Raw genomic sequence first — 26,820 nt, forward strand, 5'->3', positions numbered from 1 at the left:
TTCAAACACTTTTCAAAACTGTGCAGTGTTTCTGTAGTTGGGGAGAGATGGACTGGAGCAGGGTTGTGGCAGGAAGCGGTAGGGGAGCAGGGCAGGTGCTTTGCTACCTGGTTTCATTGCTGCAGGAGATGTTATGTAAATACATTGAGACTTCCTTCTGGTTTCTGTGAGGTAATGTTTCATAAATCAGCACTGCGTTGTTTAAAACTCAGGTGTCGGAGGTAGCAAGCTAAATATATTCAGAAACAATGTGACAAGTCTGAAGAGTATTATACTTTTCCAATGATCCTCATGTAGGAGCTAATCCTGCATTCCAGGGAAACTCACTGGAAACAGTATCTTTCTCGAGGGGTATGGAAAAGTAGTGATGTGTTTACCTGCCTTTGGTTTAGTGGTTGGAAAAGTCTGGGACTAGCAATTAGAGGGTCAGTAAGTCCTAAATGAAGTTGTTTTGTCGAGTCTTGTGCAAAACAGCAGTAGTTTCAATATAAAGATGAGCTATACAGTCTAGTGTTCTAATTGAGTCATAAATCAAACAAGTCCAAAAAAAAAAAAAAAAGAACGCACGTGCATCAGCCTGTGTCAGCTCAGCATACTTTCCTGTGTGTGGCCTGTATTTCTTTTCATGGACTCCATCCCTGCAAAGCCGCTTTGTGATCTCAGGCTTGATGTGGGTCAAAAGGGGAAGATTGTTAACATTCCTCCTGCCCCTCTCCATCACCATCAGCAGCTCTCGGTGGATATCAGTCCTTCGGGCTTGCGTGGGAGAGGACAGTGGAATTTTGTGCTGCTTGTAATCGCTCTTCCAAATATTTTTCTCAATCTGTGTCTCATCTGGACAATAACCCAGCTCCCAATTTTTGATGATTATTATGAATTGTGATTGATTTAGTAATTGGAATGCCAATATTGCTGGCATGCTAGTATTTTCATATCTTATTAACATTCATGTCACCATCAGGAAGTCTATGATACAGCTAAAGAAAAAGCTTTTCTCCAAGAGAATCATAATTCTAGGTAGTGTTCTCTGTAATTGGCCTTTAAATGTTGTGTTGTCCCTGGTTGGCAGCTTTAATACTGTTGCGTATCTATCTGGCTCTTTCTCCCCACTTTAATGATTGTGCTGTATTTGTTTTGATACTAGTGTAGTTTCACTGTTACCGCTTTGGTTTTACAGGCTAGAAACAACCACATTTTTTTTTGGCTAAATTTAAACTGCTTTCAAAGTGAAGTGTCCTTTGTTCTGCAAATGAATTATACTGGATTGTTATAAGCAGTTTAGAATTGCTTGTTAGCAAGTGATACAAGTAGGTAACAACATGCCTCTGTGAAGAGATTAAGGACTTTTCATTTTATGTTTGTTCCAATCATCATAACTAATTCTAATGAAATGCATGTCTCTCTTTGCATTCTCTTTCCCTTGTCTTTAATGTGTCCATCTTCCTAAAGAACTTGTTAACGAACGTAGTGTTGTTGAACAATATTCCCTTGATCAAACTGGAACAAAAGAAAATATAATATTCAGTAGTGATCTATAGTTTGAAAAGCAAATGTACAAAGATCATTAACCTCATACTGAGCTCAAATATATTCCCTGTTGGGGGGAATATACCAGATATGGTTATTGCAAAGGTTAGGTATTGGGGAGAAAAAAGCTTAGAAACAGAACCTGCTTTACGTATCCACTATAAATAATCTTTACTTAAGAGGAATATGTTTAAAAAGATACTCATAAGTAACAGCAAATTCCGTAAAGCTTGTGCATTTTATGCCCCGCTTTTACTACAGTTAACAAAACCAGTGTATTGTAATGGAAGAGTCTAAAGTATGATAGTTTTATTCAGTCAGCTGCATGGTATGTTTAACTGGACTGTGACATTTAAGCAACAAAAAGGAATACCATTCAGATTGCTCCATGGAAGGAGAAGTAATTGTCTTGGACACCTGTAATTTCATCATCTGCTTATTTTTGTGCCAATTCCACACACTGCAGATGATTTTGGCAATTTAGCATGATAAGCATGTGAAGCTTTCTGCATGAAGGACACTAGTATCTGAAAAAACCTTCAATACTAGTGTAAATAAACCACTCGAATGTTTTGTGTTTTATTGTGTAAACCCCTTTTGTTCTTGTTTGTGACAGTTGTTGCTGATGTATAGCAAATCCAGCTGTACTAGACACTCAAAGTCCTTGCTAGGGTTTTTTGTCAGTTAAAATTATATACAGTACTCTTCAGTAGAACTCCAAACTTTAAGAACCTTGGAAAGCACTGATATAAGTTGTGTATTTTTAAGTGTAATGTACAAACAAGTTTGACCTTCCTGGAAATGTGTCCACACATTATAGTGAGTTTCATATAGCAAGTTCTGTTAAAATGACAATAGTAATACGAAAGAGTAATAAATCTTGCTGCAACTGTCTCTAACTAAAGGATGAAAAGAAAATGTTGTGTGACTGCTGCTATATGTGATCGCTTCCATTGGCTGAAACAAAAAATGCAATCCTGTTATTTCTCAGCAATACTTCTATAAAAAAGTTGCATATTTGTATTTAATGGGATCACAGCCTTTAGTCATTGTCATTCATACTCATCACAGTCACTCCCTAGTTTATGCCTTTCTCTACTCTTTGCACTGTGGCAGAGTCTGTACAGCTGAGGAAGTGGAATTGGCTCTGTCCCTTGGCGTGCAGAGCTGCTGGCTGGTTTGACTTCTCATAGGTGCTGAATGGCAGTGGCTGTCACCAGAGTTGGAAGAAATGCAGCGCCTTTTAATAACAGACCTTAAGACTATATCATCCCATTGTGGAATACTAACTTAGGTGATGTAACGACCAGGGAAAATAGCAATGGCAGTATCGAGGATTGACAGATTTTTTTTTTTTTTTAAATCCATGTCTATTTTTGAGATTTGATTGGAGAAAAGATTGGGATGAAATGTAGAACAACTTTTCAGAGCTGCTGGAATTCTAAAGTTGAAATATTTAGAGGAATAAGTGATTGATAGATACATATACCTAAATGTGTATATATAAAAATATATTTTAAAATATATTTTACAGTGTATATATTTGAGATTTGCATAATAATAACTGGGAAAGAAGTGTCACAGAGACATGAGACAAAGGGAGCAGATAACCAGTCAGTATATGTGGCCAGATCGCTAGGGCAATAATATTTGTAGGAGATCTCAGCAGCCAAATTATTCCTACGATAATGATGTTGGTGCCTGAAACTCTGACTCCAGCTGCTCATCTCTGTCCTGCTGGCTTGTATTTTTGGCAGCCACCTTGTAGGAGTTTCAACCTAGAATACTGGGGTGTGTTAATGAAGGAATGAGGGGGCCCATGGAGTGCAGCCCGTGGAAGATGAGGGATTCAGTAGAAGATGAATTAATCCGAGTCTTTCCTGTCCATCAGTGGTACCTTCAGCAGTTCTGAGTGTGCCCTCTGCTAGTGCTTCTGTCAGGTCCTGGGTGGTCAGTTGCTGGTTTTGGCAAGATCCATCCTGTAGAGATGCTGTCTTCCATGATTGCCTAGAAGCTTTATTGTTCGTTTTGGCTGCTTGTGATACAGGTGTTACTGTTCCCCTGTATACCTAAATGTGTTTGACTGTGATTGCAATTAATCTGGAACAGAAAGCTGGTCATTAAGAAATAGCCTTATATTTGATGAACCATGCTAAACAAAGCTTGGGCTCAAAAACTGCTGACATTGATAGAAACCTTGAAGATGATTATGGGTGTTGGAGTGGGTCTCTTTGTTACTGACATTACAGTAACCTTCTCTACTTTAACATCAATTTTTTTTTTGTTCTCTTTCTTAGTGATTAGGTAGATAATGATAAAACTTGCACTGCTTGATGTTGTTGTCCTCTCTGTCCTTGAGTAAAAACACATTTAAAAAGTGGGTTGGGTTCAAAGCCTGTAAGGGAAAGGCCATCCTTGAATTTATTTTGCTAGGAATCCCTCAACTTCTAGTGAAATGCAAAACTTGTGTCCTAGTGGAGTAAGCTACAGTCTTACCTTCCCAAGCCCACTGAATCTCCTTCCAAAAAAACCCAAAACTGAACAAAAAACCCCCCACCAGATAGCAAAAACTAATGTTTCCTTTCTCTTCTGAGATCTTGACTCTTTTCCCCATTAGTGTTATAGGGAAATCCTGAATACTACCATGAGCTCTGTGCTTTCTGGGACTGCTGTATGCTCTGAAGTCTTGTTGTGAGTGCCAAACTAGAGAGGACCAACCACAGCATTGATACCGGATTTTCCTAAAATCCTAAAATTTTTCCTAAATATCTGTGGTGAAAAAACATTTTCTGCTCTTTGAGATTTGCAGTAATGCTGTCAAGCACTCATCTGAAATGTATTTCTTCCTGTCTGTTTTTAACTGTGACTACTTAACTCTTGGCACTCATCAACAGAAATATCTATCTCTGCATTTTTTTTGTATTTAGCGTTGTATCCTGTGTAACCAGGCAACCAACATGAAATGAGGCTATAGAACTTAAGATAGAGATGTGCACTGCACCTCTCAGTGCAGTTGGTGTATGGGGCCAGGTGAACAAAAGTGGAGGCTGAATTTTTATTGCCAGTCACTGGCTGCGAGCAGTGCCTCCAGGACTGCAGTTCCTCCAAAAACCTCTGCCAAGGTGTAGGTGTCTTGCACTTCCCCTGACGGAAGGAATGTCCTTGCTGTTTTAGTTAGATTTGTCAATATAGCTGCCCCCTGGCAGCTCGCCAGCCGCTTTTTGTGATCTCTCCTGCTTACAAGGGTGGGTAGATGTTTGTCCCTCTCGTCATAATGTTTCTTCTGCTCTGCTTTCCTGGCAGATGCTCGTACCTACCACGTGGCTGATTATTCTCTGGGTCAGAAAGCTTGCCGAATGCTGGTAGGGCTTTTGTTCATCTGAACTAGCGATCCCCTCCAAGCACTGGCTGGAGCTTTGTGATGTTCTGATCACACTAAATATAAAAGCTCTTCCATTTTGCAGAATGTGTTCTTTCCTATTTTTAGTAACTCTTCCAGTTAGTGATTAGTTTACTTTATAACAAGTATCAATGTCTAATTGTTTCAGTCATGCTGATAAACAGATCTTTGTATACTGATACATGGTAGTTTGGGAGGACAAACTCACTGGAATATCTGAATAGTGAGCAAATGCTTTTATTAAAGCTAGAAAGGCCAGGCTGCACACTTGCTAGCTGTAAAAAATGAGTTTAATTTGAAAATGGATCCAGAGATTTGTTTCGTTTCACTACCAGTTAAACCTGTTAACAGGTAGTGAAACGTTAACAACCTGTTAACAAAGAAATTAAGTAGCAATATATTACTTAATCTTTTTTTCATGTATATCTTAATGTGGTATAAGGATTTTTTAATCTTTATTCAAACTCATAGGTTTTTATTCCTTATGAAAGATTGCAGTTCATATTTAAATACCAATTAGTATAAATAATAATAAATTTAAATAACAATTACTAAAGAAAAGAATGCGCTGCGCTAATTTTTCTCCTTTCCCCATCCCCTGCCATAGCTTGGGGGGGGAAGGGGGAACAAAACTGTATGAAAACTGATCTTGTTTTGATGTTAGTCAGCAGTAAAACTCCATTTATCTGCTTTCATTTCTTTGACATGGCTAACTTCTAATAAATGAGCTCCGTGCTCTTCAATTGAGACTCAGTGATGTGTGTATTCTTGTTTCATAATCATGTTTAAATGATTAGCCAAGTAGAAAATTGCATGCCTAGTAGAAAAATAAATTGAAGAGGGTAACATTGTAATATTAATCTTCACTAAATTGTAGTAAAATGCTTTGAAATGGAAGAAACATATTTCATGACTTCTTTTACTACTAGCAGAAAGTTCTCTAATTTGCATTTGTATAGAGATATTTTTACTTGTTCACCTAATTAAGCATGAGAGAAAAACTAAGTCTTGAAATTCAGAACATATGTAATGTTTGGAGACTTGAACCCAGTTTCTGGTTTGGAAACCTTTTAAATGTATAAACTTCAAATATCCTAGGTATTCTCCCCCTTCTTATTGCTTATCCCCTCCCACCCCAATGCCTACTAGTGAGTATCAGGTTAAAACAAATGCTTTTGGCATGTTATGCATTTTCCCAGTCTCTTCAGGACCTTTATAGTTTCACTCTGTCATGATTACAGGGTAGTCTGCACTTCTTGTCTCTCAGAACATTGGATGTTTAGGTCACATATTCTTGTTTTTATTCCTCAGAAGGATTTTGAAGATTACTGTTGTTAGTGCAGACCTTATTCTCAGTGCTAAGTTCATCACGCTGCCTGGCCCGATAGCTGATGGTGATCTTGGATGGAGTCTGTGCACCGTAAAACCCTGTGATTAGAGGTTGTCTTAAAACAAAGTTATTGCTTTAAAGTGCAAAATATTTAGGAAGAGATCAATTTTAAATTGTCTTAACAATAGATATCCCACACTGTCATAGAGGTACCAACACTTCTCAAAGTCCAAGGGTTCCTAGGGATAAACTGTGGGTCTCTGCATTCAACTGATTTCTGTAACTGAGGACTCTTTGTCTGTAGCAATGTTTCTTTAGGTGCCTATGGGGATTTTTGACTGGTGTGTGGATGCTCATGCCAAACTAGAGACGGGCTTAGGAAAGAGTCAGCCACAGGCATGGGACTTGGGAGAGTGTAGGGAAGGAACTGGAGTCCTGAAGGAATTGCACCTGTTAAATGGCCAGGCAAGAGCATGGTTAGAAACAAAGCTAAAGACTAGGAAATTGCGAAGTTGATATCATAAAATAAGGTGCAGGAGAAGCAAGCAGGACTTGGCTGCTGTGAGGGAGAGTGAGAACTAGAGCAGGCCGGAGAAAGATCGGACTTGTGAGCACAACTATAAGTGAAGACAGTCATGTTAGATCCTGCTCACGTGCTGGGCCTCGGTCTCCTGGCCACATGTGTTTGACAATGGCCACATTGTCCAAATGGCATCTGGCCAGCCTGACACTTCTTTAGATCTTTAGGGACCTGTGCAAGACAAGGTCAAGGTCTTTTGAGCCCTTTAAAGACATGATGCTATCTTTGTGTGTGACTTGGTCTCTAACATCATTGACATAATGGGATTTTCTTCTATTTGTCATGAGTTTAAAATAGTGGCCAACATATGTATGAGATGAGATTTAATTTAATGGTCTTCTACTGTAGAGCTATCGATTGTGATATGTTCTTGTTGAAATGAAGTGATTTGATTACTTTCTAATTTTGGATCACGTGCAATACTGGGAATGGCAACTTCCCCCTGCCCCCAAGCAAGCATCTTGCAATGTAAGTCAGATCCAATTGCCAATGTCTACGAAAATGTGATGCAGAGTCTTTTTTTTTTTTTTTTGGCACATTCTTTATTGTTCTACAAAACTTAAAATACAGCTGGTTGAGTGTTGGGATGTGCTGTCAGCCAGGGTGGAGCACTTCGGGATTAGCAGATGGACTTTGTTTTTGATTGAGAAAGGTTGGGTTTTTAGGGCAGGGGGGAGGGAAAGGAAGATTTTTAGTCTGCAAAAACTTGCATTTTTTAAAATAGTGTGATCCTGGAGAACTGTAGGTGCAGCACATGTACATAAGCCAGAAATGTATATGATTCTTAGCTTCAGATCCATATTTGCAATGGACATCCTAAAGCTGAGGGGGGAAAAAACACTGCATTTGAAAAAAAAAAAAATCTATTTCTTGGTGCTAATGGAAACCCATATCAAAGTAGTGTAAGTTAGAAATAGGTGGAAAATGTAGAACAGGCAGAAAATAGGTCTAGCCTCACATTTTTTCCTAAATGAGTGATAAATGTTTTGCTTCTGAAAGCTGTATTTGTATTCATAAGCACTGACTGCAATGTGTTAGAAATTGCCAAACCATAAAAACTGTTGTAGAATTGATGTTTAGAATGTATTACATTGAAGATGTAGTGAAGCCACCGCAAAGCTGGACAGCGTGGATTGGTTTGGTCTGACATCTTTTCTGAAACCGGACCTGAGTATATTTGCTTCTCATTCGTCCTTCCCTCCCCATGCCCAACCAGGTGGTTCTGGGTGTGCCTTCCTGTGAAGGAACCCTAGGGTTTCCACATAAAAAATGAGGTGCTGCTTCCAGAGAAGCTGCAACATTGTTTTACTTGCATTTTCACTAACACCCAGATTTTTTTGAAAGGCAAAACACAGTGAGTTTCTCTTGTGGTAAAGAGAATGTGGGAAGGTAGGAGAATTGACCTGCAAATTGTGATGTGTCACAGGTATTTCATAGTTTACCGCTACCCCGATGCACTGGATGTGCTTGGGTGAGAAGAATCTAGACAGTATTCTGAGAGACGCCTTGAGAGAAACTGAGTGACTGGTGTCAGATATAGCCCCAGTTTGTGTTTGCTTGTTTGGTAAGCCTATTACAAACCTTAAAGAACTTAAACTTCCACGTGGCAAGACTAGACTTGCTATGCTCGTTGATCTTCAACTAGTGTCTGAAGCAAATGAAAATGAGTCTGACAATTTTGGGGTGCTTTCACTTCCCTAGAAGCGACACACACAATGGATGTGATGTAACTGAGGAACCTTCCAGGTAACTGCAACCCAAAAGAAGTAGGAAAATCCCAGGGCTGGGGGATGGAATGGGGGCTTGCTTCCTTCCATTTCCCTCCCTCCGACTCAACAGTCAGTTTGAATTCAGGCAGCCCTAAGTGAACAAGCAGAGAAAAAAACTCTGCTGTGTACTGAGAGCCAGCCTGATACAGGACATGGAGCAGAGATAAAGCAAGAACTACAGTTTTGGGTAAACCAAGTTATGGTGGACTTCAGCCTCAAGATTTAGAAAATAAGCAACATTAAACGATGTTTGGTGGTAAACTTTGCAGCTGTGTCCTAGACAGATACCTAAGAGACTGCTGGCTTAAACTGTTTATCAAGCCTGATAAAAGTTGGTTGCTGGTCTTAACCCTATTTAATAGGTCAATAGGGAGAAAGACCAGAAGCCTATTTTACAAATAGACCTTCCCCTTCAAATTAAATATGGTCAAATATTTATCACTTAAAATGCTGCTGGGCAAAAAGGAGACTTTAATGAATTACATTTGTGAACCTGATTCCAGATTTCTTTGGTCACTTTCTGAAAATTGTTTTTATTTTTTTGGTGTGTGACCAAAGCTTTGTCTAGACTGTTATTTAGTAATGGTTGTTTTGTTTTGTTTTTTAAATCACAGTACAGTTTTGCTAAAGGAGAGGAGAGGGGACTGTAGGATCCTTCCTCCCCCTGTTAACTTCATGTCGTGTAGCACACGGGCTCAGTCCTGTGATGGGAATTCCCTCCCTTCCCTCTTTGCCCTGTGGTTCTAGACATCTTGGATATGGCTAAGTGAAAGTGTGCATTTAAGTGTATAAACATATACTAGTCTGAATTGTTCCTGAGGTATAAATGACCATTCAGCTTGAATTTTAAGTATCCAAAATTGTGCTACATGATCAGGTATTAATGACCTTTATTGCAGGTGGGCTTGGATCTAGGAAGGCATTTTTTACCCTTTTTCACAAACTGGACTTTTCCTGTATGCAAACCTAGATAATCTGAGTTCTTTTCCAAGACTTCTTGCCCTTCACACTCTTTTTATAGAATAGTTAAAAGTGCTTTTATTTACTCTTGTGCGTGTGAGGGGGGTTCTTCTATAGTTTGGATCTTTGTGCAATAATGGAGATACAAATTGCTAGTCTATTTTCAGTGTCTAGTAACCTTGTACGTGATTTCTCTCCAGGGTGTATCCAAAACTGTTTCCTTGCTCAAAATAAGTAGTTTTGTTCTATGTCATCAGGATAGGAGAAACAAAGTAAAAGGTTTCCTTGTATCTTAATATTTCTGTAGTGTTACCAAACGAAAGAAACCCCAGTCATGTTAGTATTGGCAAATCTCGAGCACTTTCTTGGTGAATAAATAGATAAGGAAGAACTCTGGAAGGAGAACCCGAAGAAAGACTTGCATATTTCTGCAGTGAATGGAGAGTGTGATTGTTTGAATAGTGATAGAAAGAAACTCGACACGCTCACTGATGAATGCCAACTTAAATAAAGGGGGGGGGGAAAGCTGAGAATACTTTAGTCATCTAACCTACCAAAGAGGAAGTTGTAATCCCTAATTTTTGATGTAAATGGTTATATTCAATTCTGTAGTGTATATCTTGAAGTGAGGGGAGAAATATGAGGTCTTGTTTCTTTTGAACTGTTGTAGGATTTTTTTAGTTTGTTTTATTTTTCTGTGAAGGGGGTTGTCCCCACCCTGAGAATGAAATAAAGCCAGAAATCGCCTTGCTCCAGAGGCCACAGAAGGTAAAAAGTGGGAAATGCTCATCATTTATCAGTGACAGAAGGTTCCTTAAATCAGAAATGGGAAGTATTTTTGGCCTAAAAACTGCGAAGATGGCAACAGCTACTTTATCTTAAATTTAAGACTTTGGCCTTAAGCTGTTTGACTATGTTTGGATCTTGCCAAATTAGCTCTGGTCTATTTTTTATCTAATTTAATCTAATTCCAAATAGTGCTGAGAGTTTCCTCCAACAGCTGCATGAAAAGGCATTTTGGGAGACACGAGTGATACAAATGAATGCTATATGTGCTTTTGTCAAGTCAGGCTTCCAAGAATCAGCTTTTATCAAAGAAAAAGATACATCCGTGCATTTCTATACTTGCCAACTTTTCTCACTTCCCTGTTAATTTATTTGGGTTAATCTGATTCCTTTTAGTCACAGGATTTTGGGTCTCACTCTTTTGAAAAAGTGAGCAAGCAGGAGTACAATGTAGAGAAGGATTTGAGACGCAAATTCTTTGGGGGTCTGTTGATAGTGTTCATAAAATGTAAGCCAAAATAATGTCTTACAGAACTGTGAAGTCCCCAAGGGTGGGGGATAGAATAAGTTGTTTCAGGATGTGTGTGAACAGTTCTGTACACTGAAGATCTTATGATCTAAGAAAATTCTGTACATTGTATTTTTCTTTGCAGTTTTATTGGTAGGCTAATTTAATCTGGAGAATTTAGCTATGTTGTTATGTGTAAATTTAATGAACGTGATCGCTTGCCTATAAGAAGCCAAGTGTGGTTTATCAACTACAGAGGCACCAAGCATTCTTGCAGGACTAAGTCTTTAGGGGAAACGTAAAACATTACAGGATAAATGCTCCATCAGAGCTGCTGCCTTTTTTTTTTTAAACCTGATTTTTGTGATCCAAGTTTATGATACTGCTTCCTGAATAACTATTCAGAGCCTGGAGTGGTTGCTTAATTTTACACTGAAATTAATGGGTTCTGGATCACTTTCTACTCTTCCACAGCAGCATCCTTCAGTACAAATATCTCTTTTTACTCCCTGACAACAATAGCAGGGTAAAAGAATTGCTATCCAGTTAATACCAATATCATGCTGTTTTTCTTGCTTTTGATGGTCTTTCAGGAAAGTACCTGAGAATATCTGTGCTTTCTGTTGGACTATAGCATCTGATGAATTGTTCTCCACAACAGGGATATATTCCTGAACTGGAGCCAGAAATTAGTAGCAGTGTTGTGATGGTGAATTGTAGTCTTCCTGGAAGATTCAGTGTAAGATACAGAAAACTGAATTGAAGTCTTAAAGCTGAAGCTAAAACACAAATCTTATGCTGAGTTCACCTAATAAATAATAGGGTTGTTAATCAGTTACCATAAGGAAGCTTGGTTCAACTAAGTATTGTAGGCATGAACAATTCTTTACCATATTTTTGCTATAAAATCTCTCCAGCAGAGAATGAAAGGGAAGAACTTACCCTTTTTTTCCCAAAGCATTAATGATTCCAGAGGTAGCAGGTTGAACAGCTCCAGGACTAGGAAATTACAAGTTCCTTTTATTGTTGTTTGTTGCTATGAGTTTTGTTGGTCATCAAGGATGCATAAGAACTGTTTCATGTGAGCACTTTGTAGCTGTTGAATCACAGTGCCAACATTCAGCCATTCAGCTAAATCACTGTTTAGCCTTGCAATTGTTTCTTTTGGGGAGGAATTGCAGGTGGGAGGTAGAAAGTTCAGGGTAATTATTTCTCTACTGTGTTGAAAACAAGCTCTATACCTATTGTATGCACTTGCCTCTGAAGTATAAACAGTTTATACTGTTGAAATGTTTTGGGAAAGCAGTGAAGGTATTGGAGGAAGGGTGTGGTTTGTAGCTATTTCAACTTCTGTATTTAGTCAAAGGAGAACTATTATTTCATTTCCATTTACACTTAATTGATTCAGCTTCAAAATTGATGCTAAACCAATGTATGGATCTATCTAATGTATGGGATCTGATGTGCAAAGTATTTTTATTTGCCTAGTCCCACATAGAGGCTGAAGCTCTGCAGGTCTGAAGAGCTTTTGTGGCAACACAACTCCTGTGAGAAGGTCGATGGGGGAAAGCTGTGAGCCTCGCTGGTAGCTGCTTGTGTTCCTGTTGTTTGTGTCCAGCTGATTTGCTGTTTCCCACAGCCTCCTCCAGTTTACCTGGCTGCTGCCATCAGCTTGGTTGGGAAGGCAGCAGCCGCAGCCAGAGCAGCCTGTGAAAGCTGGGGGAGAGGGGAGCACACAATACTGAGTTACTATGACTTGCGCTCCTCTTTCTCATTTTCACAGCCTCTGCTGGCTGGTAAGCACTCAGGTGCAAGGAGTGAGACGGAAATAGCGAGCGGAGCCCAGTATGGAAAGAAGCCGGAATCCTAAAACTGCCCATGGTGGCTCTGCTAACAGAATGTAATCATATGGGGATAGCTAGTTGAGAAGACAAAGATCCCAGTCAAACCATTTATATATTTTCATCTGCTGAGTGTGTTACTGTATGACCTATTAAATACACAACTCTGCAATGAGCTGACAGAATGTTTTTGGTGAGCAAATGTAGTTTTCAGCTGGCTTTTCCCGCACAGTAATCCTTTCTGTCAGCCTCTCCCTACTGAACTTCTTGGCTGCTTTTGATTAAATTTGACAGAGCAGAAACAGTTCAAAGTTAGTTTTCCACAAGCTTCATGAAAATAGGTGGGCGGACAAATTCACATTCCCAGTTTATCCACTGTAGTGCGAGCTTAGCTGTATTACTACCCAGCAAAGAATCTAAGCGGAGGTGGGGAGCAGCCAGGGTAAGTCCTGGTGTTCACAAAATGGCTTGCTTAATTGTGTCACATGCTCATGAAACAGTTGTAGCACCAACCTTTGTTAAAGTTTACCAAAAAGAAAGTTGAGAGCCAGCTCAGAGGCTCTGTTCAAAGATGTAAAGCACATTTAGGAACCAAAGAGGTTTTTTTTTCCCCTTTATGTTACACAGTTACTAGGACCATGTGCCCAATGGGAATACATTTCTCATCTTCACAAAATAGGGTTATGGCATAGACAGAGACCCCTAAAAAGTTACAAAACGGAGATCACAGGATCTTCATGGTCCTACCTGTGGACTTTTCTTCCTGTAGCTCTGCCATTGTAGAACCTAAGCCAAAACTGCCCACAGTCTCCAGACGTCCTCCTCTGGGGAGCTAATGGTACTTCGCAACAAGCATCCAGGGATCAGTTCTTTGGGTTTTTTCTGATGGTTGCGTTTCCTTGCTTGTTACTTCCTGCTCCCTCTTGTCTGTGCTTTTGTTCCACTCGCGTCAATGGAAAGCATGATTTATTTTTGTTAGTTGGTGTTTCAAGAGGATGGCTTTTTTTTTTCTTGGCTTGGTAGTTCAATTATCATTCATACAGCTGGGCAGGTGGTTTTACAGTATGGGCAGAGGGAAAAGTGAAGCTGTGATTAGTAACTGCTGGTACAAGTTTAGGGGTTTAAACAGAGTGGCCTCAGAGTCCTTCAGAAATCAGCCTGAGTCCTTTGGATGTACAGCAGGAACATGCAGGGAGAGTAACCGGCACAGTGCTTCAGCTGTTGAGAATACCAAGTCTCTGAGGTTATAATCCTTGGAATGAAACGAGTATGCAGTGTGCCAGGAGGAGGGACAGGCATTTTTAGTTTATCTCTGGGTGAGAGGCCAATTATCAGTTTTCTACCCGTCAAAGAACAGAAGAACTGGATTTTTATTTAAAAAGAAATTAGACTGGCATGAGGCTTTGCATATTTATTACAATGAGATATTTTGTTAAACAGTGGTTAATCATTAGTGGGCTGGGAAGCCTGTCCAATATGAGGTTTCCTTTAAGCCTGCTGTAGGCTGTTGTGAAAATTCATTCGAAGGACCTGCAGTTTTTTACATCGTTTTTGTTTTTATCCGTAACAGGCTTTGTCTCTTAAGAGTCACATTATTAATTCAAAATAATACAGTCCTCTCCCATGACATAGGATCTAAGCACTTAATTTTCTGTAATATGACTTGTCTTTTTTTTTTTAATAAAACAAAAATTGGGTGGGAAAAGTTTGTTTTACCACTTCTGTTTAAGAAAGTAATAACTGGAGTGTATGTTATCCTAAAATATGGATTAGATATTTTAAATATGTAAAGGCAATGTATATGTGGAACTTACAAGAACAGTAGTAAAAATTAATGCATTTGATGCTAAATGGGTAGGCTGGAAACAACCTACTAATTTTATTAATTGAGGTACGGACGTGCTTACAACTGAGCCTTTACAAAATGAATAGCATGTATTTACACTGTTCATAGTAGAACCATGCAAATCAGAAAAAAGTTTAAAACTATGCTTAAATGCATGGAAAGAACTGCAAGAAAAATAAGTGTTTTGTTTACTGTTTTTTAGACAAATGGCCATTAAATAAAAAGATCAATAGTGCAGTTGCAATCCATTTTGTGGTCATTTGCCATAATAACGTTAAGCATGACACTTTGAATTCTGAAGGTGTTGGGAACATTAAAAAGGATGGATCTAGTTGTGATATTTAATACACTGATAAATGTGATATTTTGATTAGTGTGTTTATATGTGCCCGTTTGTCGAGGAGAAAGATGAAAATTAACTATAAAAATGTTCAGTAACCAAAGATGTTTTCGTAAAATATAAGCATTTGTTGTATTTTGTACCCAGTTTTAGAAAGGGCAAGAGTTTCATCTTGCCTTTTAGGTTTACGTTTTTTTTGTAACTTAAGAACAACTTATGGTAAGAGTTTCTGCCTCTGGCAATTTCAGTTCAAGTCATTTATTCAGTCTCTCATCTGTTTGCTTTTTAAAACTTAAATGACCAATTTGCATAAGGCAAGTCCATACTAGATCTACTTGGTAGATCAAGGTGATGCCAAAACTTAGTTACTTGGTTGAATGATTGTTTTAAACTGTATTTGTAGCCTTTCTATTGAGTGGACACTTATATAGATTCTTGGTCAAAATTCTCAAATGTATTTTCCTTAAATTTGGATTCAGAAGCCTAAGTTAAATGCTGTACTACAAATGATCGTTAAGGCACTAGGGTTTTATAGAACACGTTAACATCAGTATTACAAAAAACATGTTTAGCATCTTTGCCTTACTTTATTTCCTTATTACTGGCATGGAAGCCCTCTAGAAGCCTAATTTGAAGCATCTTTCTAGTTCTTTAACTTTATCCATAACTTGAGTTTCAGCGCTAGATAAGGCGTACAAACTTGCTAGGCACTGTCTTCATTAGAATTATCTTTGCCATCATTGCAACCACTAGGAAAAAGCTATGTCACATGAAAAAAGGAAAGGGTGTATGTTTTTGATTTTAGCTTTTCTTTACAATTTTTACCAGTTCAGTCTTAAAATAAAATTGAATAATTACTAGTGCTAAAGTAGTCTACATGGTAGAATGCTCGCTTTCGCTTATGTCTAAACCTGAGCTCCCTGGATAAAAGTGTGGGGAGAAGGGTAGTTTTGCATTATTTGTTCTTAAAACAAATGTGTTCTTTTGAAGTTGATATACAAAGGTCATGTGACCCTTTCAGAAAAGAATGGGGAAGAAAAACACTTTCCTCTTACAGTAAGTTATAAATAAAAGTGATGTATTAAAACTATAACATTGCATCAAAGCACTGTGGTCTTAAGAATTGTGTCTCTGCATAGGTAAGAACATAAAAGGATGATTGTTACAAACAATGAGGTTAATTGTATGAACTATTTAATAAAGCGTGTATTCATATATATTTATAAGTACCATTTAAAAATATTCTAGTAATTGACTTTTTAAATACGTGTAATATGAAAATAAATTAAGGCATGATGATTTTTCTGTGCCACTTTTTTTGTAGTAGGATCTGAACTGATAGATTTTATCAGATTGCATTTTCTGTTTTGCACATTACTTTTTATAAGCAGAAAAATAATACATAAATTATTCTAGGTACTTATTTGTATCACACGTGACACCTAACCTATAGATTTAGAGATGTGTTTAGAGCTAAATTATGGTGTAGTCCCCAAACAGAACTATTTAATAGAAATGCTTTTTGTGGTTCACACATGCTAAGAAATTAATTAAAGAACTGACTGCGCACGAATATCTGGTGGTGGTTTTTTCTCTGGTGCTATGATAAAATAATGAAAAAGATGTACCAGAGTGAAATTGCTGCAGTGTTTGTAACAGGTTTATTCCCTAGGTATCAGTTTCAGGTATCTCCAGGTGCCTTTCACCGAAACCATCTAAGTCTGAATTCTGCAAAGCACACATACATGCCTGTATCCTATGGGCTTAAACTTCAGTGCACCCCTGGTGCTTTGCTGGATCAGAGCTTTAGCTCTTTGTTGCTTCTTTTGAATATTTTTCTTTGAAAGTATTTAATAATTGACTTCATACATCTAGTGCTGTTGGTTGTCTCTATGTGGCTGAGCTCTGAGTGCGCTCGGAGCAGTGCACCCGGATGGTTTTTACGGGCTTGTGTGTGATGTGAATTGAATGTACGTGGCTTCCAGTGCAAAATGAGCAGAGTTTGTGTTAGGTTTTCACTGGTGTCTGAGTGGTGGTGTAGCAGCTACATGCTCCGCTAGCCTGGCATTAAATTAGTTCTTTTTTTTTTTTTTAAAAAAAAAGGCAGTATGCAGCTGAAAGCTTCTCAAAAGGCAGTTGGCCACATAGAGGTCACTGTTAAAGGGAGGATTTTGTGCTTCTGGCCTAATGCCCTTATGCCATCTCAGCACTTGCTAGCTGGCCTAGCTCACAAAAATGACAAAACAAATCTAGCAGAAAGTTGGGTGGTTTTTTTCTTTTTCTTTTTTTTTTTTTGGAGGGGGGGGCAGTTGCTGCTTTAGTGAGTTAAAAAGACTTGCAGAGGGTCTGCAGAGTGCTGAGGGAAGGCAGGAGTAACACTGGAGGAAGGTGAAGGGAGACCTCTCCCTTCTGATGGCAGTTCTGCCATGATGAGTGGAACTGCATCTCTTTTCCAGTTTCCCAGAAATCCAAAAGCCAGTGATCCTTCACTTCTTGAGTGTGAAGAATAGATCTCTTTGCAAAGTGTCCAGTGTCTTGACTATTAGCCTGGGGGTTAACAGTTGTTGTTTTGCAATAGCATTGCAAAACAAACCAACCAGTTTGCTGTTTTAGTATAAGAAGGCCCTTAGAATTGTGAAATAAATAACCAAAGATCCCTTTTTCATAATGACTACAGTTGAATTTAATCCTGCTATGTAAAGTATATGTCAACGGATATACCCAAAAGCATATTCACATCTTGTAAGGGCTATGAATTACATCAGTGATGTCATTATTCAGAAAACTTCATTTTGCTAGAAGTGGTATTTAACTCTCTAATTTTGAAATTATTTTCCAAGTACTCGTAAGCATATGTTTGAACATCATCACTACAGAGTATATCACAGTCCTCCTCTGCAGGAAATTTGTCATTTTGTGATTGACACAATTTTTTACCAGAGGGGGACTTTAGTAAATGCACAGAAACTTCATAAAGGGGTTTTTCTAGTACAACAGGTTTCTCATTAGATGCTCCAGGATCCTGCCCATTGAGAGAATATCAAGACAATATACAACTTGGTTACTTAATGAAAAGCTCTGGGCCTGGGAACATTCAAGGTCAGGTTGGATGGGGCTCTGAGCAGCCTGACCTAGTTAAAGATGTCCCTGCTCACTGCAGGGAGGTTGGACTAGATGGCCTTTAGAGGTCCCTTCCAACCCAAACCTTTCCATGATTCTAATAATTGTTACTAGCAGCAATATAAATGTCAGTAATAGTAAATGGTGGTGTTCTGCTAAGCTTACATTTGCATGCATTCCAACTAGAACTGCACAAAACCAATAACCAATACAGTGTTCTCCATGTGGGTGTACAGTGCAGTAACATGTTTTAGTGAACCACAGGACATTAAGGCAGACAGTATTGTTTTTAGACTTCTTAAGACGGGTACATTGGTACTTTAAAAGTCATCTACGCCAGTCGGTGGTGTTCTGCACTGAATGGGGTTTGTAGTTTAAAAACATATTTGAGAGAATAATTATGTTGCAGAGCTTTGTCTTATACCATGTGACTTAAGGGAATGAGAAGGGTCTTGGAGAATGGCAATCAGCAGAAACTCTTTTACAGTAGTAGGAATTTGGAATTGATCGTAAAGTATTAACATTAATCACCTGTTCTGGTGCTTTTAGGCATTCAGCTCTGTTCCATTGCCTGGTATGTGCCTGCAGGATCACAGCCACAAAGCTTACTGCATAATGACCTGAGGTGTTATATTTTTAACCTTCACTGAAACCAGTCAGTTAGTCCTCCTTAGCTGACCTGACTAAATTAGTAAAGTAAACTTACTTATTTAATCCATTTGCTAATGCTGATTTACCATTGTCTTTAGTGGGGGAGAAAACAAACAAACACCACCCCCCTCCAACAACAACAACAAAGAAAATCAGGGAGAAGGTGTGTTTAGTTAGTTGTAGTCTTTTAATGGTGTAGTTAAAACCTGTTGACTTTGGTCTTTCGTGCCATTTTTCAGGTGAAAGACATGTCTCCTCAAAGCTATGGAGATGTCTATGATAAGCTTATAAAACTTCTGATGATGACCAATAGCTTTAAATTGCTTAGCAGGTTGGATGGTCAGACACCATGTCAAAAACAGTCGCCTTGGCTGTGATGGCTCTTGTGCCTTATGTATGGCTTTCCTCTCCAGTGGAAGTATGTGTAGAGCTCTCTTTATTTTCTATAAAGAAATACGAATGTGTGTGTTTATAGTTGTTTTGTGTGTTAAGTTCAGCACTTCTAGGAAGCAGCAGACTTGCAGTGCGTATGTTGTTTCACCTTTCTGCAAATGTGCAGTAAGGCTTGATGCAAACCGAAGTTACTGGATTTGCTGCACACATGGAAAGCTTTCTTAGCCTGTGCTGTAAGCCTGATGCTTTCTGAAACGCACAAGACCACTGCGTATGCACAGACCAGTGAGGGAGAATGTAGGCAGTAGGGCTTCTCTTAAAGCTTTGCGTTTATTGTGCATGGCTAAAAAGTATACTGCCCTGCATTGCCAGCTCCAGTGTAGGACAACAGAATATGCAGACTGCAATTGCATTTAGGATTTCTTTACCCTTAAACTATCTTAGAATAATGCTTGGATGGGGGTAACTATTTCCCCTTATTTTTATTCTATAACTCCTTTTCTGTAGAGATCCAAATTTTCTTTTGTGAATTACATGGGTAACTTCCCCTTACTCACCAGAAACCAAGCTCATTCCTTGCTTTTTTCCTTCATAACCCTTTCACCTCTGCTGTCAGTATCGAAGCATCCTGTTACCATCTTTGCTGCTTAACTGCTTCCTCTAAGTTATGCTCCATGTACCCAGGCTGTTTTTGGGACCGGAGGAAGGAAGCTACTTTAATTTCCTGCATGTCTGCTAGAAGCAATCACCCATTCTATCACTCTCTTCCAGCAATCACTGTATGATATTATTTTGCCACATTTCACTGATTCAGGTCAAACAGAATGACTACAAAGATGTATATCCATTTCCAGACAAGTACTGCAATATAGCCTGAGCACCATGTCCCAATTATTATTTGTACTTACTGCATTATTTCAAGCATTCTAGTATTTTTTTCTGCAAGACATTTAGCTTTCTGTGAATAGCTTACTGCTTTTGAAAGATGCAAGAAAAAATGTGCATGACTATCATCACCCTTTGTCAATATTTGGTGGATCTTAGGAAAAAACTAGTAGGATAAATTTGAAATTGGTTACTCCTGTTTACAAATCCTCACTTCACTGTTTCTCCCTTTGTCTGACTATATTTTACAACTTGTTCATCAAGTATGTAGCATGTGCCACAAATTCATTCCATTTTTAGTCATGTTAAAAAAAAAAATCCACCTCTATGCCTCCTTGCAAGCCTCTGAATCATATTTGCTAGTACATGCAATCAACACTTCCCCCTGCGTCCTGCCCCAATGTTTATAGTGAAGTGTTATAAATCAGATGGCACACTTTTATAGTGTCATGGGACAGCTGTAATTTTGCTAAATATCCCTCTTATGTGATGTTGCACAGCAGACTTTTCTCTGTATGATGGCAATGCCAGACACTCATCTCAAAACAAATATCCCAGAGCTGGGGGACATATACTAAGAAAAAGCAAAACAAACCTGAGTCCTGGAGCTACTGGTGGGTGAGTGGTGTTAGTAATTCCAGTGGGTTAGCAGTAGTAGTTTCAAGATAAAAAAAGAAAAGGAGTCATATAAACTTGTATAACTTTTGGCTTTTATAATATGTCGGGAACAGAGGAAACTGTACAAGGTTTTAGTTGCGTGAAATGTCTCTCCCCTTTTCTTTTCTCTTCTCCCACTTATATCAGTTAGTTTAATAAAAGATAATACCTCTTTGGTTTATTATTGGAGCTTATAACTGCATAATGCCTCTGAAGTTGGTATCTTTGGGAAATGAATGAAAAGTGCAGGGGAAAGACTAATTCATTCGTTGAATAATAAGCGAAAACAGTAGGAACAGAACTGAATAATAAGCCATTGTCATTTCCACACTTGGGTAGAATTTTTTCCTACAAAAATCCTGAGCAAGCATATATTGTTTTATATACAATAAAATACCTCTACCTATCTGTGAAAAGGCGTGCTATTTCACACTACCCTGTGTTTTCAATCAGGCTGTAGTTAATTAGAAGATACTTGCCCACATTTAGACATTTTGAGTGTCTCTTCCCACGACAGCCCAGCACCTACTTGCCCGTAAAAAGACGGTAGGAGAAAGTAGAGATGGCCAGTAGATGGCATTGAGGCCCCACGGTTGCAGACACCGTAGCGTGTCAAAATCCCCTATGTGCTCTTGGAGTTGTAGGATCACGTGGCCTGACTGTATTTTTCCACTTTGCTGGACACTTACATGTTTAGATGCGTATAACACTTAAAATATGCTCGTTTAAACAAATAGTTCAGAGAGGATGCAATTTTGTTCCTAAAAGCTATTGACTAACATCAGGCCATTATACAGAAGCAGGAAATTCCCTTTGTATAGTGACAGACTTTGTGTTTAGGTTTTTTTGTGTTGGTTTGTGGGCTCTTTTTTTGGTCCCACTTAATGGTATGCTTTTTATACTGGCTATTGTTTTACAGAACATATTGTCTAGAAAGTAGTGAAATTGCTGCTCTGCTTTAAAGCACATGCTTCTGAGGGCTATTCCCATGTATGATCTTGAAGTGGTTTGCTGAACTGGCTAACTACACTCGGAAGGGTTATAGCTTTGTGTTGTCTCCTATGCTTTTCTTTGCAGGCATTTAAACAAGAGCATTTGCAAGTGAATGCCTTTTATCTGAAATCCATCATTAATATAGGCTTTTAATGTCCTAAGGGATAGATAGGTGTTGAATGAAACATTGGAAAGACCAAAGTTCATCTGCTTGTGCCCAAACCTGCAGGTCCTTTCTCTCCCTCTTCCTTCTGAGGAATTCAGTTTGTAAGCCTGTGTTGCTCTTGCATTATTGTCTTGGTCTAAGATGGATATGCTTTAGCTGCAATGAAGAAAACCATTTCTAAGTACCTCTTTCCTTTTGTGTGTGTGTGTGTGTGAGATACAGGTTGTGTCTAAGCAGGGGCAGTGTTAGCTCTTTGTTCTGTCTGCAGTGTGTTATGTATGGCTCCCGTAGCTGGCCTTTCTCTGATAATTGATCCTTCCTTTCAGCATTTAATCAGTTTAGCAGGTTCAAGTACCATCATTCACATTTATGACTGGTCCCTGAAGAGAGCGATTCAATACCTGTAGTATGAGAGAGGGGAAAAACGTAAGAGGTCATCACAAACTAAGTAATTATATAAACTGAGTAGAGAGAGTTTAAAAAAAAAATGCAGAAAGGGGTTAATTTTTTTACCAGGAAACACAAAATAAGTAATGGGGTGGGAAAGGATTAAGAAGATCTAAGGCTCTAATAGTCCAAACTGACGGGAGCAGATCTTGATGTGTATTTCTTAGATGGGACTCATGGGACTTCCCAGAACTTCCAGGAGATGAGACCTTTTTAATTTTTATTAGAATTATCTCAGTTACATAGAGAGGAATTACTCAGACACTCTCATTTGGTATATTTGGGAAAAGACATCTTGTTAATGTTCTTAATGTGCCTTGCTTTCCTGACTACCATCTTTAGCAATGCTGCCAATCCTTTTTATATAAGACAGGTCCTTGTATTTTCCAGAGTACTGTAGAGAACTCTACGGACCACTGTCGCACACTAGTCACATCATCCACGTGCGTCCCACGTATGCAAGACTGCTGTTCTGTGTGCATATGCCTTGGTATGCAAGACAAGCGATAAGTGGATGCAATAGTATTTCAAATATGTGGGCTTGGAAAAAGGCATCTCTAAGAAGGACTGTCCTGCGTGTACATGGCCCAAGTGGATTTTCAAATGAGCTAATGTTTTTCACATGCAAGAACTGAAACAAACAGTACATGGTAGTGTGTGGTTTGCTTATGTTGTGTATGCTCAGTGCCATACAGTGGGAGAGGGTCAAAAGGTTCCTGATAGAGGTGGTGCCATATAGTAGGGCATACGTGAAAACGCGTCCTTGATCAGAGACCCTGTGCAAGATGTTTCAATATTGGTGCAAGCAAACAGGTAATAACGTTCTTTCCTTCTTCAGTGGGAAGTGAAGAGACTCTTCAGACTGTTGGCTGGATCAAGAATTGTGTCAGTTTGCTTTATATACAGCATAACTACTAACTATTACTTGGCATTTATTATTGTGAAGAAATAGAAAGTCCAGATATGCAACGAGGCCTCCAGCCCCAGACATGAAGAAATTATTGGTTTATCTTCGGACGGCTGTATCCATTGATACAATGTCCTGAGTTCATCACCCAGTGCCTATCTTAGTCTGCTAGACCATTAGTGAGAACAGACCTTCTACGCTTCAGATTAGGGAACCAGGAAAAGATGAAGCAATCTGCCCTACAGAGCAGATTGGGTAGGGTTTGTTCTTGCTTGTTGGTCTTGCAACTTTGTGTGTAGGGTTGTCTATCCTGCTAAACCTTCTCAGGTTAAGGAGTACTTTCAAGACTAATGGTCTTCCTAGGTTAAGTAAAGAGGTTTGCTTTAGTTGTGGATTTTCCTAGGTTTCTCTTTTGTTGCTGCTGGAGGGGAGTTGTCACTTTTTGTGGCCACATGGCACAGTCTGTTTAAAAAAAAAAAAATCAAAACCACAAAACAAACAAAAAAAACCCACTGGAAACCTCCCCAAACAAAACTGTTTCTCCTTTACATTTCTCCTTTAATTCACTAGCAAATGACATAAAGCATTCTAGTGAATAAGTCTCTCTCTTTTTTTTTTTTTATTTAAGTAGTAATTGCCATTGCTGACTCCAGATCAATTAAATACTGTATTTTTCTTTGTAGGGGATAATGTCAAGCTACCCATCATGTCCCCTCACACAATATAAAGCAGTCCCAAAGAAAGAAAAGTGCAAGAGAACAAGAGTGACAAATATCAGCTTGGGGAAAAAAAAAACCCAACAACCCAAAATATTCATGGAAAAACAGGGATTGGAATAAAAGAGTAGTCTCTGCCACACACACATAGGTGTGCTGTTGTATAATCTTGTAATTTAATGCAAATCCATTTTCCTACCTTGATAGTCAGCTCCTGTTATAAGTAGATCTCTGAAGTGCTAACAGAAGAAAGGCTGGGTTATGTATTGGGCACTGTAGTATTTAGTGGAATTAAAATAGTTAAAAATGAATACCTGGATTCAGTCCTGTGCAACCAGGTTAGATACAAGAAGACAAATTTTGCACTGAGTAATGCTGTGTGTTATCACAAAAATAATGCAAGCTCTGTTCCTCTGTGGAAAACTTTGTTGCCTGAAGGTCCACCATGGGTTATGTTTGCTGCAATTTGTTAATCTGCAGTCTGTTAAACTGCTTAAAAACGCAGTTTGCCTTTTTTCTCTTTTTGTTTGTGACAATCTATATGAATTCAAGCTTATGAAACAAAAATGCTTATTTAATTTGATAAATTTTTTTTTCCTATGATGCTATTTCAAGGAAATAGATCCTAAATTCAATACCAGGGCCATGGTCTGCATTTTGTGTTGCTATTTCATCCTACGCCTTTTCCTCAGATGTCTCCAAACATGCTAGTTAACATGTTTCTGCGATTCACTGAAAACTCTTAATGTAATCATACAGCCAGTGCTCGCACTAATCTGATAACGCTGAATGTGATTACATTGATTTAATATCATGTGTTTGTATGTGTGTATTCAGTCCATTGTGGCCACAGCCAGCAGTATTCGGAAGCAGAAGAGGGATTTGCCAGAGATTAGCCCAGGTTAGTCTCGTGTTGTAGGTTACGCTGCTACTGAGATACATCTATTCTGTAACACTTTGGCCTCAGATGAAGAAAGTCTTTCCAGCTTACTTGCTTTTGACGTTCTTGCAGCAAACTGGAGAATGACTTGTGTTTGGGTTACAGCTGTGAGGTAATTCTCTGTCAGGGAATGCAGACCTCTTTTTTTTGTACCCTATTTCATAAGTGTGTGTACTCGTGGTTCCTTCTGGTCTCTACAAGCTGAAAGTAGATTAGAAGATGGGCGAGTAGAACTGATGCATCTGATCTGGGTCAGAAAGATAACTTCTGTCACATCGGGCTGCCTCTTCTAGGCTTGAGAAAATTTCCTGAAGGGACAGTGGCTTGGGGTTTTTTCCACTGGGAAAGATCAGTTGTTGCACTCACGTGAAAGCAGTGAGAATCCGGTGCCTGAGAAGCTCTGCAACCATGAGGCTGTTGTGAAGTACCTTACACAAGTCACATTTCTTTATACTGACTATCTCTATTGCTGACCTCAGTGCTCTGTCATTAGGAAATGCAACAATTGATCTATTTACACTTGGAGGATGACTAACAAATACATGTTACAGATCATGTTTTGGATGTCCTTTCATGGATGTTGAGGGAGAGGAAAAAATAAATCTTATGTCTAACACCTGATTTTTATATTTTCAAGCAGGAGCTCATGCAAGGAGGCCCAGGTTATAAAAGCAAATTGCCAGTAAAAATCTTAGATACAATTACCTTTGGTTTCTTCGACTGCTGGTGTGAGCTGAATGCTGGCACTCGTGGTCCCTGGGAGGTCTTCTGTGACCTAAAATTTCATTGTCTCTTGATGCAACTTATCGCATGTAGCACTCCTGGGACAAGCAGCGCTGGCTTTCCAGCTGGCGCCACCTCTTTTAAACGGTAGGCGGTTGCTGGCAGGGTACCTGGAAATGTCTTAGATTTTGGTAATTTGTGTAAAATATCTAGAAAGTGCCCTGAAATCCATCTTTATAGAGTGTATTTAAAAAAAAAAATTGCACCAGATGTCACTTAACTGATAATTTTATCACTTTTAGCGCCAACATTTTGTTCTGATATATAACTTTCAGCAGTGGATTCTTCTTCTATAAACAAATAAATGAAAAACATGGCTCACGCATTGCATTACTGGAACATTCTTGCAAAGTAACAGGTATCTCTTGTCGTGAGTCTTTTCTGGAATACCAAAGCAATGCTTTCTGTCCTTGCAACAGGAATTGCAGTAGTTGCCATATGGAGAATAGATACACGCTCAACACGGTATTCTGCACTGGGGAGGAACAGCACCTTTTTGGTGGAGGTAGCATTGTGTACAGATAACTGTTACCTCATGGGCTGATGATAGTGTTTATGTGCAAGATGATGCAAATTTTGGGTGTGTCAACTACAGATAATTTTTGTTGTTAGTGGAATTGAACTTCAATCATAGCATTACCTTGAAATAGGATTTTCCATTTATACTAAAGCCGTATAATTTTTACACTTTGCAATATTGCCGCATATGTGAAATTTTGCAGGGTTCCAAAAACCATCGAATCTCACACAGAAAATGTACAAATATATTTATAGTTTTTGTTATAAATGATACGTGAAATATTTGGTCTCCAGACATCTTGTCTTCAGCTTCGCGTTGCCATGGGCACTCATTAGTATTCCAGGGAGGCCTGGTTGTCATGGCAAAGTGTGTAGCGGTACCGTGTTCCCATGGCAACCTCCATTATGTACCTTCAGCAGATCTGCTAGCAAATCTGTTTGGGTAAATCTAAGATGATCTTATGGTAACATTAATGTTTTAAATAATATTACCATCCTATCTCTAGGTGATTAGCACTGCAGATGCCTTCTATATGTTAATATGGACCATTGGGTCAGAATAACACAGCGCAATTTTGGACTTCAGGAAAATTGTTTTCAAAAAGCAACAGCAGGGGATAGCTCGACCCCTAAAGAGGTTAAAATGTGGTGTTGAAGCTGTTTACGTTTATCACATGTTCTTTTGTGTGTCTGGATTTGAAACTGAAACGTTTCTGAGCTTGCAGCTCCTGCCTTGAGTGACCTTCAGCAGTAACG

Source organism: Calonectris borealis, chromosome 7, assembly GCF_964195595.1.
Source record: "Calonectris borealis chromosome 7, bCalBor7.hap1.2, whole genome shotgun sequence".
Lineage (NCBI taxonomy): Eukaryota > Metazoa > Chordata > Aves > Procellariiformes > Procellariidae > Calonectris > Calonectris borealis.